Source organism: Oncorhynchus keta, chromosome 11, assembly GCF_023373465.1.
Source record: "Oncorhynchus keta strain PuntledgeMale-10-30-2019 chromosome 11, Oket_V2, whole genome shotgun sequence".
In the NCBI taxonomy this organism is placed as follows: Eukaryota; Metazoa; Chordata; class Actinopteri; order Salmoniformes; family Salmonidae; genus Oncorhynchus; species Oncorhynchus keta.
Window position 1 is genome coordinate 13,135,576 of NC_068431.1, and position 14,416 is coordinate 13,149,991.

Below are 14,416 nucleotides of genomic sequence, written 5' to 3' on the forward strand. Positions count from 1 at the left end.
GCAAAGAGGGCCTCAACATGGAAGCCACACATACGCCCAGGTAGTGAGCGGGCAAACAGTCCCAACCCCCACTCTCACACTCGCCCAAGCCAATAGCATGTACCAGATGCTCAGCAGGCTCTGCTCACACTTACTGGCCTGAGGCCAAACCACACGACCAACAACATTGGACATTCTATGGAACAAAAAGCCTTCACTATATCATCCTGGAATATCCAAGGCCTGAGGTCATCTGCCTTTGGCCTAAAGAGCAGAAACCCGGACTTCACCAAAGAAATCGGTAACACAGACATTGTCATCCTGCAAGAAACCTGGTATAGAGGAGACGGACCCACTGGTTGCCCTCTAGGTTACAGAGAGCTGGTAGTCCCATCCACCAAACTACCAGGTGTGAAACAGGGAAGGGACTCAGGGGTATGCTAATTTGGTATAGAGCAGACCTAACTCACTCCATTAAATTAATCAAAACAGGAACATTCTACATTTGGCTAGAAATTCAAAAGGAAATTATCCTAACAGAGAAAAATGTCCTCCTGTGTGCTACCTATATCCCCCCACTAGAATCCCCATATTTTAATGAAGACAGCTTCTCCATCCTGGAGGGCGAAATCAATCATTTCCAGGCCCAGGGACATGTACTAGTCTGTGGCGACCTAAATGCCAGAACCGGACAAGAACCTGACACCCTCAGCACACAGGGGGACAAACATCTGCCTGGAGGTGACAGCATCCCCTCCCACATATGCCCCCCTAGGCACAACTATGACAACATAACCAACAAAAACGGGTCACAACTCCTGCAGCTCTGTCGCACGCTGGGTATGTACATAGTCAACGGTAGGCTTCGAGGGACTCCTATGGTAGATACACCTATAGCTCATCTCTTGGCAGTAGTACTGTAGACTACTTTATCACTGACCTCAACCCAGAATCTCTCAGAGCGTTCACAGTCAGTCCACTAACACCCCTATCAGACCACAGCAAAATCACAGTCTACTTAAACAGAGCAATACTCAACCACGAGGCATCAAAGCCAAAGGAACTGAGTAACATTAAGAAATGCTATAGGTGGAAGGAATGCAGTTTGAAACCTACCAAAAAACAATTAGGCAACAACAAATTCAATCCCTTTTAGACAATTTCCTGGGTAAAACGTTCCACTGTAATAGTGAAGGTGTAAACTTGGCAGTAGAAAATCTTAACAGTATATTTGACCTCTCAGCTTCCCTATCAAATCTAAAAATCTCAAATAGAAAACCGAAGAAAATTAACAATAATGACAAATGGTTTGATGAGGAATGCAAAAATCTAAGAAAGAAATTGAGAAACCTGTCCAACCAAAAACATAGAGACCCGGAAAACCTGAGTCTACGCCTTCACTATGGTGAATCACTAAAACAATACAGAAACACACTACGGAAAAAGAAGGAACAGCATGTCAGAAATCAGCTCAATGCAATTGAAGAATCCATAGACTCTAACCACTTCTGGGAAAATTGGAAAACACTAAACAAACAACAACACGAAGAATTATCTATCCAAAATGGAGATGTCTGGGTAAACCACTTCTCCAATCTTTTGGTTCTATAACAAAGAACAAAGAGCAAAAACATATACATGATCAACTACAGATCTTAGAATCAACTATTAAAGACTACCAGAACCCACTGGATTCTCCAATTACATTGAATGAGTTAAAGGACAAAATAAAAACCCTCCAACCCAAAAAGGCCTGTGGTGTCGATGGTATCCTCAATGAAATGATCAAATATACAGACAACAAATTCCAACTGGCTATACTAAAACTCTTTAACATCATACTTAGCTCTGGCATCTTCCCCAATATTTGGAACCAAGGACTGATCACCCCAATCCACAAAAGTGGAGACAAATTTGACCCCAATAACTACCGTGGAATATGTGTCAACAGTAACCTTGGGAAAATCCTCTGCATTATTATTAACAGCAGACTCGTACATTTCCTCAATGAAAACAATGTACTGAGCAAATGTCAAATTGGCTTTTTACCAAATTACCGTACAACAGACCATGTATTCACCCTGCACACCTTAATTGACAACCAAACAAACCAAAACAAAGGCAAAGTCTTCTCATGCTTTGTTGATTTCAAAAAGCCTTCGACTCAATTTGGCATGAGGGTCTGCTATACAAACTGATGGAAAGTGGTGTTGGGGTAAAACATATGACATTATAAAATCCATGTACACAAACAACAAGTGTGCGGTTAAAATTGGCAAAAACACACACATTTCTTCACACAGGGTCGTGGGGTTAGACAGGGATGCAGCTTAAGCCCCACCCTCTTCAACATATATATCAACGAACTGGCGCGGGCACTAGAAAAGTCTGCAGCACCCGGCCTCCCCTGCTAGAATCCGAAGTCAAATGTCTGCTGTTTGCTGATGATCTGGTGCTTCTGTCACCAACCAAGGAGGGCCTACAGCAGCACCTAGATCTTATGCACAGATTCTGTCAGACCTGGGCCCTGACAGTAAATCTCAGTAAGACCAAAATAATGGTGTTCCAAAAAGGTCGAGTCACCAGGACCACAAATACAAATTCCATCTCGACACTGTTGCCCTAGAGCACACAAAAACTATACATACCTTGGCCTAAACATCAGCGCCACAGGTAACTTCCACAAAGGTGTGAACGATCTGAGAGACAAGGCAAGAAGGGCATTCTATGCCATCAAAAGAAACATAAATTTCAACATACCAATTAGGATTTGGCTAAAAATACTTGAATCAGTCATAGAGCCCATTGCCCTTTATGGTTGTGAGGTCTGGGGTCCGCTCACCAACCAAGACTTCACAAAATGGGACAAACACCAAATTGAGACTCTGCACGCAGAATTCTGCAAAAATATCCTCCGTGTACAACGTAAAACACCAAATAATGCATGCAGAGCAGAATTAGGCCGATACCCACTAATTATCAAAATCCAGAAAAGAGCCATTAAATTCTACAACCACCTAAAAGGAAGCGATTCACAAACCTTCCATAACAAAGCCATCACAAACAGAGAGATGAACCTGGAGAAGAGTCCCTAAGCAAACTGGTCCTGGGGCTCTGTTCACAAACACAAACACACCCTACAGAGCCCCAGGACAACAGCACAATTAGACCCAACCAAATCATGAGAAAACAAAAGATAATTACTTAACACATTGGAAAGAATTAACAAAAAACAGAGCAAACTAGAATGCTATTTGGCCCTACACAGAGAGTACACAGCGGCAGAATACCTGACCACTGTGACTGACCCAAAATTAAGGAAAGCTTTGACTATGTACAGACTCAGTGAGCATAGCCTTGCTATTGAGAAAGGCCGCCGTAGGCAGACATGGCTCTCAAGAGAAGACAGGCTATGTGCTCACTGCCCACAAAATGAGGTGGAAACTGAGCTGCACTTCCTAACCTCCTGCCCAATGTATGACCATATTAGAGAGACATATTTCCCCAGATCACACAGATCCACAAAGAATTCGAAAACATATCCAATTTTGAAAAACTCCCATATCTACTGGGTGAAATTCCACAGTGTGCCATCACAGCAGCAAGATTTGTGACCTGTTGCCACGAGAAAAGGGCAACCAGTGAAGAACAAACACCATTGTAAATACAACCCATATTTATGCTTATTTATTTTATCTTGTGTCCTTTAATTATTTGTACATTGTGTATGTATATGTGTATGTATATATATATGTGTGTATATATATATGTGTACATGTATATATATATGTATATGTGTATATATATATATACATACATGTATGTATGTATGTATATGTATATATATATATATATATATATATATATAATATGACATTTGTAATGTCTTTACTGTTTTGAAACTGTTATGTGTAATGTTTACTGTTAATTTTTGTTGTTTTTCACTTTATATATTCACTTTGTATGTTGTCTACCTCACTTGCTTTGGCAATGTTAACACATGTTTCCCATGCCAATAAAGCCCTTGAATTGAATTGAATTGAATTGAATTGAGAGAGAGGGAGAGAGAGAGAGAGAGAGAGAGAGAGAGAGAGAGAGAGAGAGAGAGAGAGACAGAGAGAGAGAGAGAGACAGAGAGAGGGAGAGAGAGAGACAGAGAGAGAGAGAGAGAGAGAGAGAGAGAGAGAGAGAGAGAGAGAGAGAGAGAGAGAGAGAGAGAGAGAGAGAGAGCAGACAACCCTTGAGACGCAGCCCACGGCAGAACTTTGAGTCCTTTAATTTCCATCTGTTTGTCAGAATGAGGATAGGCACTGATCTGGAGACAGACAACACGTGTTCCTGAAACGTCGCCCAGGGAGGAAACGGAGGTCTCTCAGCTGTTCTCAGAGACAAATGTGAGGCAAGAGGAGTGGAAATGAAAGTATTCCACCTCTGGGAGGTGGCAGGTGGCCCCTTGTCAACAGGAAAGCTAGGGGTCAGGAGTCATTGTTCTGTCAGCTGTATGAGTCACAGACCATGCCAGCACACACACACACACACACACACACACACACACACACACACACACACACACACACACACACACACACACACACACACACACACACACACACACACACACACACACACACATATGAATTGCAAAGTCAAGTCAATGCTGGGCCTCTGCTCTGCACTCACTAGGAGGATCTCCAATGCATACTCCTCGCGTCCTTACATAGGTCCCTCCCCTATTACCTTATTCTCCAATGGGTTTTGAGAAGGAGGCGAGGACAGAGGAGTATGCAATGGAGATTCTCCCATTTTGTGTGCTTATGACCTTACCCCAGAAGTAAGACACAGGGACATCCCCTAACTTACCACAGGATGGCGGAGGTCAAACTGTGTCATTGAAAGAGAACAACATGATATACACCCAGTCCCAACCTGATACACCCCCAGTCCCAACCTGATACACCCCCAGTCACAACATGATACACCCCCAGTCCCAACATGATACACCCCCAGTCCCAACATGATACACCCCCAGTCCCAACCTGATACACCCCCCAGTCCCAACATGATATACCCCCAGTCCCAACATGATATACCCCCAGTCCCAACCTGATACACCCCCAGTCCCAACATGATATACCCCCAGTCCCAACCTGATACACCCCCAGTCACAACATGATACACCCCCAGTCCCAACATGATACACCCCCAGTCACAACATGATACACCCCCAGTCCCAACATGATACACCCCCAGTCCCAAAATGATACACCCCCAGTCCCACCCCGATACACCCCCAGTCCCAACATGATACACCCCCAGTCCCAACATGATACACCCCCAGTCCCAACATGATATACCCCCAGTCCCAACCTGATACACCCCCAGTCCCAACCTGATACACCCCCAGTCACAACATGATACACCCCCAGTCCCAACATGATATACCCCCAGTCCCAACATGATACACCCCCAGTCCCAACCTGATACACCCCCAGTCCCAACCTGATACACCCCCAGTCACAACATGATACACCCCCAGTCCCAACATGATACACCCCCAGTCCCAAAATGATACACCCCCAGTCCCACCCCGATACACCCCCAGTCCCAACCTGATACACCCCCAGTCCCAACATGATACACCCCCAGTCCCAACCCGATACACCCCCAGTCCCAACATGATATACCCCCAGTCCCAACATGATATACCCCCAGTCCCAACCTGATACACCCCCAGTCCCAACCTGATATACCCCCAGTCCCAACATGATATACTCCCAGTCCCAACATGATACACCCCCAGTCCCAACCTGATACACCCCCAGTCCCAACCTGATACACCCCAGTCCCAACATGATATACCCCCAGTCCCAACATGATATACCCCCAGTCCCAACATGATACACCCCCAGTCCCAACCTGATACACCCCCAGTCCCAACCTGATACACCCCAGTCACAACATGATACACCCCCAGTCCCAACATGATACACCCCCAGTCCCAAAATGATACACCCCCAGTCCCACCCCGATACACCCCCAGTCCCAACCTGATACACCCCCAGTCCCAACCTGATACACCCCAGTCCCAACCCGATACACCCCCAGTCCCAACATGATATACCCCCAGTCCCAACATGATATACCCCCAGTCCCAACCTGATACACCCCCAGTCCCAACCTGATATACCCCCAGTCCCAACATGATATACTCCCAGTCCCAACCTGATACACCCCCAGTCCCAACCTGATACACCCCCAGTCCCAACATGATATACCCCCAGTCCCAACATGATATACCCCCAGTCCCAACCTGATACACCCCCAGTCCCAACCCTAGTGCATTTATCTTGCAGTAATATTGACATTTAAGTAATTTAGCAGACACTCTTATTCACAGCTACTTACAGTAGTGAGTGCAATACATTTTCTACTGGTCCCCCATGGGAATTGAACCCACAACCCTGGCGTTGCAAGCACCATGCTCTACCAACTGAGCCACACTCATCATGAGCCCTGCATGCCATCTAGACGTGTTGATATCATAGTCATGTTCATACCTCCAGATAATCAGAGTTAACATTAGGATCTCAGAGAATGTACCTGGTTCTAATCCTGTAATCTAATCCAGATGCCCAGTCTGACAGCTACTTTCTGATTCGCTCCCTCTCTCTCTCTAGTAACTGATTTCCTGAAGCAAAACTATCAAGTTCAAGTTTTATTGTCACAAGTACAGTGAAATGCGTAACTTCGTGCTCTACCTAACAGTAGTGATGGTAAACAAACAGATACAGTTACATGTCAGCAGACTATTTTTGACGATATATCGAAACTAAAAATCAACTTGAAACTGTGGTGGAACATTTTTGAACAAACCCCCTTATTAATAATATGCATAACAATAACCACAATAACAACAATAACACAATATTATAGTTGTCAGTGTTCATTATGATTTTAGTGGCAAAGCAGAAGTAAAACATCTAAATGAGATAAACTCCCAGCAGAGCCCCAAGTCCGATGGATAGATCCTCTGGCGTGTTGATGTTAAGGTGTTGATGTTCTCCGTATCTATAGCCAGAATGATGTTGCTGTGCATGGTGACGTAACAACTTTCCTGTTATATTCATCAGAGTTGTAGCTGGGGAGTCTGGCAATCAAAAAAAATGTAATTATACAGGTGATTAACAAAATAATATCATACCTTATTTTTTGTGATGAATGTGAATTAAAAAACCTGTTTTGATAATGGTTTTCATACATTTACATTGTCCATAATGTAGAGGCCTCTGGGATATTCATTCACGAGGTAAGGGAGGGTAGTGAGAGGGTAGTGAGAGGGTAGTGAGAGGGTAGTGAGAGGGTAGTGTAGGGTAGTGAGAGGGTAGTGATAGGGTAGTGATAGTGAGAGGGTAGTGATAGGGTGGTGATAGGGTAGTGAGAGGGTAGTGTAGGGTAGTGAGAGGGTAGTAATAGGGTAGTGAAAGGGTAGTGAGAGGGTAGTGACAGTGGGAGGGTAGTGATAGTGAGAGGGTAGTGATAGGGTAGTGAAAGGGTAGTGATAGTGATAGGGTAGTGAGAGGGTAGTGATAATGATAGGGTAGTGATAGGGTAGTGATAGGGTAGTGATAGGGTAGTGAAAGGGTAGTGAAAGGGTAGTGAGAGTGGGAGGGTAGTGATAGGGTAGTGATAGTGAGAGGGTAGTGGAGGGTAGTGATAGTGAGAGGGTAGTAATAGGGTAGTGAAAGGGTAGTGAGAGGGTAGTGACAGTGGGAGGGTAGTGATAGTGAGAGGGTAGTGATAGGGTAGTGAAAGGGTAGTGATAGTGAGAGGGTAGTGAGAGGGTAGTGATAGTGAAAGGGTAGTGATAGGGTAGTTAATGGGTAGTGAGAGGGTAGTGATAGTGAGAGGGTAGTGTAGGGTAGTGATAGGGTAGTGATAGTGAGAGGGTAGTGATAGGGTGGTGATAGGGTAGTGAGAGGGTAGTGTAGGGTAGTGAGAGGGTAGTGATAGTGAGAGGGTAGTGATAGGGAGAGGGTAGTGATAGTGAGAGGGTAGTGAGAGGAAGAGGGTAGTGATAGTGAGAGGGTAGTGATAGTGAGAGGGTAGTGAGAGGGAGAGGGTAGTGAGAGGGTAGTGAGAGGGTAGTGTATGGTAGTGAGAGGGTAGTGAGAGGAAGATGGTAGTGATAGTAATAGGGTAGTAAGAGGGTGGAAAGGGTGTAGTGAGAGGGTAGTGAGAGAGTAGTGAGAGGGTAGTTATAGTGAGAGGGTAGTGATAGTGAGAGGGTAGTGATAGTGAGAGAGTAGTGAGAGGGTAGTCATAGTGAGAGGGTAGTGATAGTGAGAGGGTAGTGAGAGAGTAGTGAGAGGGTAGTGATAGTGAGAGGGTAGTGAGGGTAGTGAGATGGTAGTTATAGTGAGAGGGTAGTGAGAGGGTAGTGAGATGGTAGTTATAGGGTAGTGAGAGGGTAGTCATAGTGAGAGGGTAGTGAGAGGGTAGTGATAGTGAGAGGGTAGTGAGGGTAGTGAGAGGGTAGTGAGAGGGTAGTGATAGTGAGAGGGTAGTGATAGTGAGAGGGTAGTGATAGTGAGAGTGTAGTTAGAGGGAAATGAAAGGGTAGTGAGAGGGTAGTGATAGTGAGAGGATAGTGGTAGGGTAGTGAGAGTGTAGTTAGAGGGAAATGAAAGGGTAGTGAGAGGGTAGTGATAGTGAGAGGATAGTGGTAGGGTAGTGAGAGTGTAGTTAGAGGGAAATGAAAGGGTAGTGAGAGGGTATTGAGAGGGTAGCGTCACTGCCTTCATCAGGCATGAGGGAAGGTAGAAGGAATGGAAGTCATATTTCCCATTATCACCAGCCAGGGTCAATGTGCAGTGCAGAACTTTCAACACTCAGGTCTTGCCAAAATACTCAAAGTCCAGTGCGCCTTACTCCCTCTCCCCTCCTCCCCACTACTAGTAGCTCCCAAGTACTGAGGGGAGTACAGTGGCTTCACCCTACAACCTTGCCCAACCAGAGAGCAGAGGCGAGAAAGAGCAGAGATCCCCCGCCTCTAGCTGAGCTTGGTGTGGGCTAGCCCGTGTTGGCTTGGTGTGGGCAAGCCCGTGTTGGGATGGTGTGGGCTTGGTGTGGGCTAGCCCGTGTTGGGATGGTGTGGGCTTGGTGTGGGCTAGCCCGTGTTGGGATGGTGTGGGCTTGGTGTGGGCTAGCCCGTGTTGGGATGGTGTGGGCTTGGTGTGGGCTAGCCCGTGTTGGGATGGTGTGGGCTTGGTGTGGGCTAGCCCGTGTTGGGATGGTGTGGGCTTGGTGTGGGCTAGCCCGTGTTGGGATGGTGACTCCAGCTTCAGTGATTTTTGCAATTCGTTCCAGTCATTGGCAGCAAGGAAGGAAAGGCGGCCAAATGAATTGTTGGCTTTGGGGATGACCAGTGAAATATACCTGCTGGAGCCGGTGTTGCTATGGTGACCAGTGAGCTGAGACGAGGCAGACTTATAGATGACCTGGGGCCAGTGGGTTTGGCGACGAATATGTAGTGAGGGCCAGCCAACGAGAGCATACAGGTCGCAGTGGTGAGTAGTATATGGGGCTTTGGTGAGTAGAGTGTTGGAGGCTATTTTGTAAATGACATCGCCGAAGTCAAGGATCGGTAGAATGGTCAGTTTTACGAGAGTATGTTGGGCAGCATGAGTGAAGGAAGCTTTGTTGCGAAATAGGAAGCCCATTCTAGATTTAATTTTGGATTAGAGACGCTTAATGTGAGTCTGGAAGGAGAGTTTACAGTCTAACCAGACACCTAGGTATTTGTAGTTGTCCACATATTCTAAGTCAGAACCGTCCAGAGTAATGACGCAAGTCAGGCGGGAGGGTGCGGGCAGCAATCGGTTGAAGAGCATGCACTTAGTTTGACTTGTATTTAAAAGCAGTTGGAGGCCGCGGAAGGAGTGTTGTATGGCATTGAAGCTCGTCTGTAGGTTAATTAGCACAGTGTCCAAGGAAGGGCCAGATGTATACAGAATGGTGTCGTCTCCATAGAGGTGGATCAGCTAATCACCAGCAGCAAGAGCAACATCATTGATATATACAGAGAAAAGAGTCGGCCAGAGAATTGAATCCTGTGGCACCTCCATAGAGACTGCCAGAGGTCCGGACAACAGGCCCTCCGATTTTACACACTGAACTCTATCTGAGAAGTAGTTGGTAAACCAGGTGAGGCAGTCATTTGAGTGGGCTAGCCAGTGTTGGGGTGGTGTGGGCTTGGTGTGGGCTAGCCAGTGTTGGGGTGGTGTGGGCTTGGTGTGGGCTAGCCAGTGTTGGGGTGGTGTGGGCTAGCCAATATTGGGGTGGTGTGGGCTTGGTGTGGGCTAGCACGTGTCCAGGCTACACACTCACTGACACACAAACACGCTACACACACACACTACACACACACACTGACACACACAGGCCCAAATCCACACCCGTGATTTCCACATACCTCTCAATAACATGCTAATTACTCCCACTTGTGTAAATATTTCTGCTGGTGGTTTGACTGCAGTGTGAGACATAGACCTGAGGTGTACTCCCTGAGGCCAGGCAGAGATAAAGAAATAGAGAGAGAGAAAGAGCGAGGGAGGGAGGAAGAGAGAGAAAGAGAGAGAGAGCACCACAGCTGATAGAAAACATGTTAATGAGAAGGGAAAGTCATTGGACTCTGGAGCAGTGGAAATGTGTTCTCTGGAGTGATGAATCACGCTTCACCATCTGGCAGTCTGACTGACAAATCTGGGTTTGGCGGATGCCAGTAGAACACTACCTGCTAGTGCCAACTGTAAATTTTGGTGGTGAAGGTGTAATGGTCTGGGGCTGTTTTTCATGGTTCAGGCCCCTTAGTTCCAGTGAAGGGAAATCTTAACGCTACAGCATACAATGACATTCTAGACAATCCTGTGCTTCCAACTTTGTGGCAACAGTTTGGGGGAGGCCTTTTCCTGTTTCAGCATCACAATGCTCCAGTGCACAAAGCGAGGTCCATACAGAAATGGTTTATCGAGATCAGTGTGGAACAACTTTATTGGCCTGCAGAGAGCCTTGACCTCAACCCCATCGAACACCTTTGGGATGAATTGGAACGCTCACTGCGAGCCAGGCCCAATCGCTCAACATCAGTGCCCGACCTCACTAATGCTCTTGCGGCTAGCCCACACCAAGCGGCTGAATGGAAGCAAGTCCCCGCAGCAAAGATCCAACAAGCCTTCCCAGAAGAGTGGAGGCTGTTATAGCAGCAAAGGGGGCACCAATTCCCTATTAATGCCCTTGATTTTGCAATGAGATGTTGGACGAGCATCTCCACATACTTTTGTTCATGTTGTGTACGTCATAATGACCCAATTATTAAAACTTGATCACTGTTACACAGTGTGTGGCATCCCCTTTAAGAGGGTAAGGAGAGGGCAGAACTTGAAGACAGGACACACACACAGACAATTATTAAAACTTGATCACTGTTACACAGTGTGTGGCATCCCCTTTAAGAGGGTAAGGAGAGGGCAGAACTTGAAGACAGGACACACACACAGACAATTATTAAAACTTGATCACTGTTACACAATGTGTGGCATCCCCTTTAAGAGGGTAAGGAGAGGGCAGAACTTGAAGATTTGTAAGTCGCTCTGGATAAGAGCATCTGCTAAATGACTTAAATGTAAATGTAAATGTAAGATAGGACACACACACAGACAGATAGTTCACCACATGCCCACAAACACATGCAGGAACCTTGTTCAGCTAATCAAAATGTGACCTACATGTTTGATTGGTTACAATAGCAAACGGGGCAGCCTCTGACACAGTGCTGCGGCGGACAAAAGAGAACCCTTGAACACACACACACACACACACACTGGAAACAAACCCTTTGTCTGTCTCTCTGAACAGCTGGCTTTCATCACATCTGCATGTGTCAGCATGGAGACTATAGGCATGGGAATGTGTGTGTGTTTACAGTTTGTTGTCTGATGAAAGAGGGGCATGGGAAGATTGGGTCACACCCTGCCTGCCTCATTACTATCATCAGCGAAGCAACATAGAAAAGACTGACAGGGAAACACACACACACACACACATCACTCTCACTGCTACGCTCTTCCAGTGCTTTAATGACAAACAAAAAGAGAATCCCAGGGTGTAATGACAGTCAATCAGGAAATAACTCAAGAGAAAAGGACTGTTAGCCATTTTAGCGTTTGCTGTTTCCCCCTGAAAATTGAAGCCTCATCAGAAACAGAATGTTCCTTGGAACCAAACAGAGTTTTAACAATGGCTCACTCAAACCAAGAAAACAAAGGACCAGTACCACAAAGGGCCTGCTAGAACGCCCAGAGAATTAGGAAACATTGAGCATGTAAGGCAGATATTGGGAACTAAAGTAAACAGGTAGAGCCAAGTTCAGAAGGAACACAGAAGAACTGTATATCTGTAAGCCCCAGAGGTTTCTCCTCTTTCTCTCTTTCCTCTGTTCCGTGTCTTTTCTCTTGTCCGAAACCAGGCTCAATGTTCTGCCACATAGCTCTTCCCGTCTCCTAGCAACAGGCACAAAAAGGGCTACCATGAAGAACAGAAAGATGTTTTCTTTTTTTTAGCAGACGGAATTCTTTCTCCGGGGTTTTTGGCTCTGCCACACCTGATGCTGACACAGCAAGTAGAGAAACCAGGGAGGTTTTCTCTAATAAAAGGAACAAAATCATCCAACAACTCCCACAAAAACAGTAGTGCGGCAAGCAGCACATTAACATTCAACATGAGATCCACAGAAGTGGAAACCATTTCCTCTGTGCGATCATGAGGTTTCATGTGGTGCAGCAGCAATCATTTAACTGTGAACCCCACTATTGAAAACAGAAAATCCATAAGGTCCCAAAAAGCTTGTTCTGCTCCAGGACAGCAGAATGAGAGAGAGAGAGAGAGAGAGAGAGAGGGGAGAGAAAAAGGAGAGAGAGAAAATAGAGAAGGGGCGGCAGAGAGAGAGAGACAGGAGAGAAGAGAGAGATAGAGAGTGTTTGAATTGAAAGAGAGACAGACAGCAAGAGAGAAAGGAGGGGGAGAGAGAAGAGAACGAGAGAGAGAGAGAGAGAGAGAGAGAGAGAGAGAGAGAGAGAGAGAGAGAGAGAGAGAGAGAGAGAGAAAGGATAAAGCCACTTTAATTGAATTGATAGGAGAGAGAGGGTGAGAGAGAAGGAAGGGGGAGAGAGCACTGTGAGGCTCTGTTGGGGGGGTGAGTTGCTGTATTTCACTAGCCGACCTCCCCAGCTCCCACAAACTTGACATTGGTTTCAGCCACTTAGTAACATACATAAATATTAGGCCTAAATCATTCTGGGAGGCAGAAACAAAAAAAGAGTACATTTATCTGTGCAAAACTAGACAACAAAAAAAACAGGTTTCCCAGTAGGTTTTCAACAGTCATCCAACAACCCTGGGATCAGCTTGTGCTGGATTCAAGTGTATTCACACACAGCTAGAACATTGGAGTGGGAGGTTGTCTTAGTTCTCTGGTGACACATGCAACAGGAATAGCAACAACTCCGAGACGCTCCTCCTGTCTCACACACATGGAGCAGGTCATAGTAGTGAGGTCATTCACACGGAGGTCACCGCAGAGACTTAGCAAGACATCTCTGCCTCCTTGGATATTTCATGTTGATTTTGGGTCATTTCCATGTAAAGGACCCATGAGTACCAACGTGAAGTTCATAGGAGGATGTCAAAAGAAAGCTAAGAGTCTATATTTTTTTAATTAAAGTGACAAAAGCAAAGAGTGTATATATTTTTTTAATTAAGGCAGCATATACACCTTTTCAACTACTTTCTATCCTACAAATGTTGAATAAGTGAAGGCTTTGATTTCTGGTCAAACAGATGGAAAAGTGGTCTTAGAAAACATCAACTAGCTTCCGTGGCCTCCGAACCACGGCGACCCTACTTAATGACCCCACTGGACTGAGGGGCAGCTCGGGACAGAGGGACAGCTGCTCGGGACAGAGGGGGTCTGGCGCCTCTGGGCAGAGGGGGTCTGGCGCCTCTGGGCAGAGGGGGACTGGCGCCTCTGGGCAGAGGGGGACTGGCGCCTCTGGGCAGAGGGGGACTGGCGCCTCTGGGCAGAGGGGGACTGGCGCCTCTGGGCAGAGGGGGACTGGCGCCTCTGGGCAGAGGGGGACTGGCGCCTCTGGGCAGAGGGGGACTGGCGCCTCTGGGCAGAGGGGGACTGGCAGCTCTGGGCAGAGGGGCTCCGGCAGCTCTGGACAGGTGGGAGACTCCGGCAGCGCTGGAGAGGAGGAAGGCTCTGGCAGCGCCGGAGAGGCGGGAAACAGCCTAATACTGGTGCAAAGTAACACAGAGACAGTAACAAGGACAATCACCCACAAAACCCAACACCAAACAGGCTACCTAAATATGGTTCCCA

At 46.5% G+C, this 14,416-nt stretch overlaps 1 protein-coding gene and 1 non-coding gene across 4 annotated transcripts in view; both read right to left on the reverse strand.

Annotated features, from left to right (window-relative positions):
* Window positions 1-14,416, reverse strand: part of LOC118372876 (rho GTPase-activating protein 26-like) — a 173,404-nt gene that overhangs the window by 119,552 nt on the left and 39,436 nt on the right. The window lies entirely within an intron of this gene.
* Window positions 6,411-6,480, reverse strand: trnaa-ugc (transfer RNA alanine (anticodon UGC)). Its single transcript has one exon. It is a non-coding gene; the product is annotated as a tRNA-Ala (tRNA).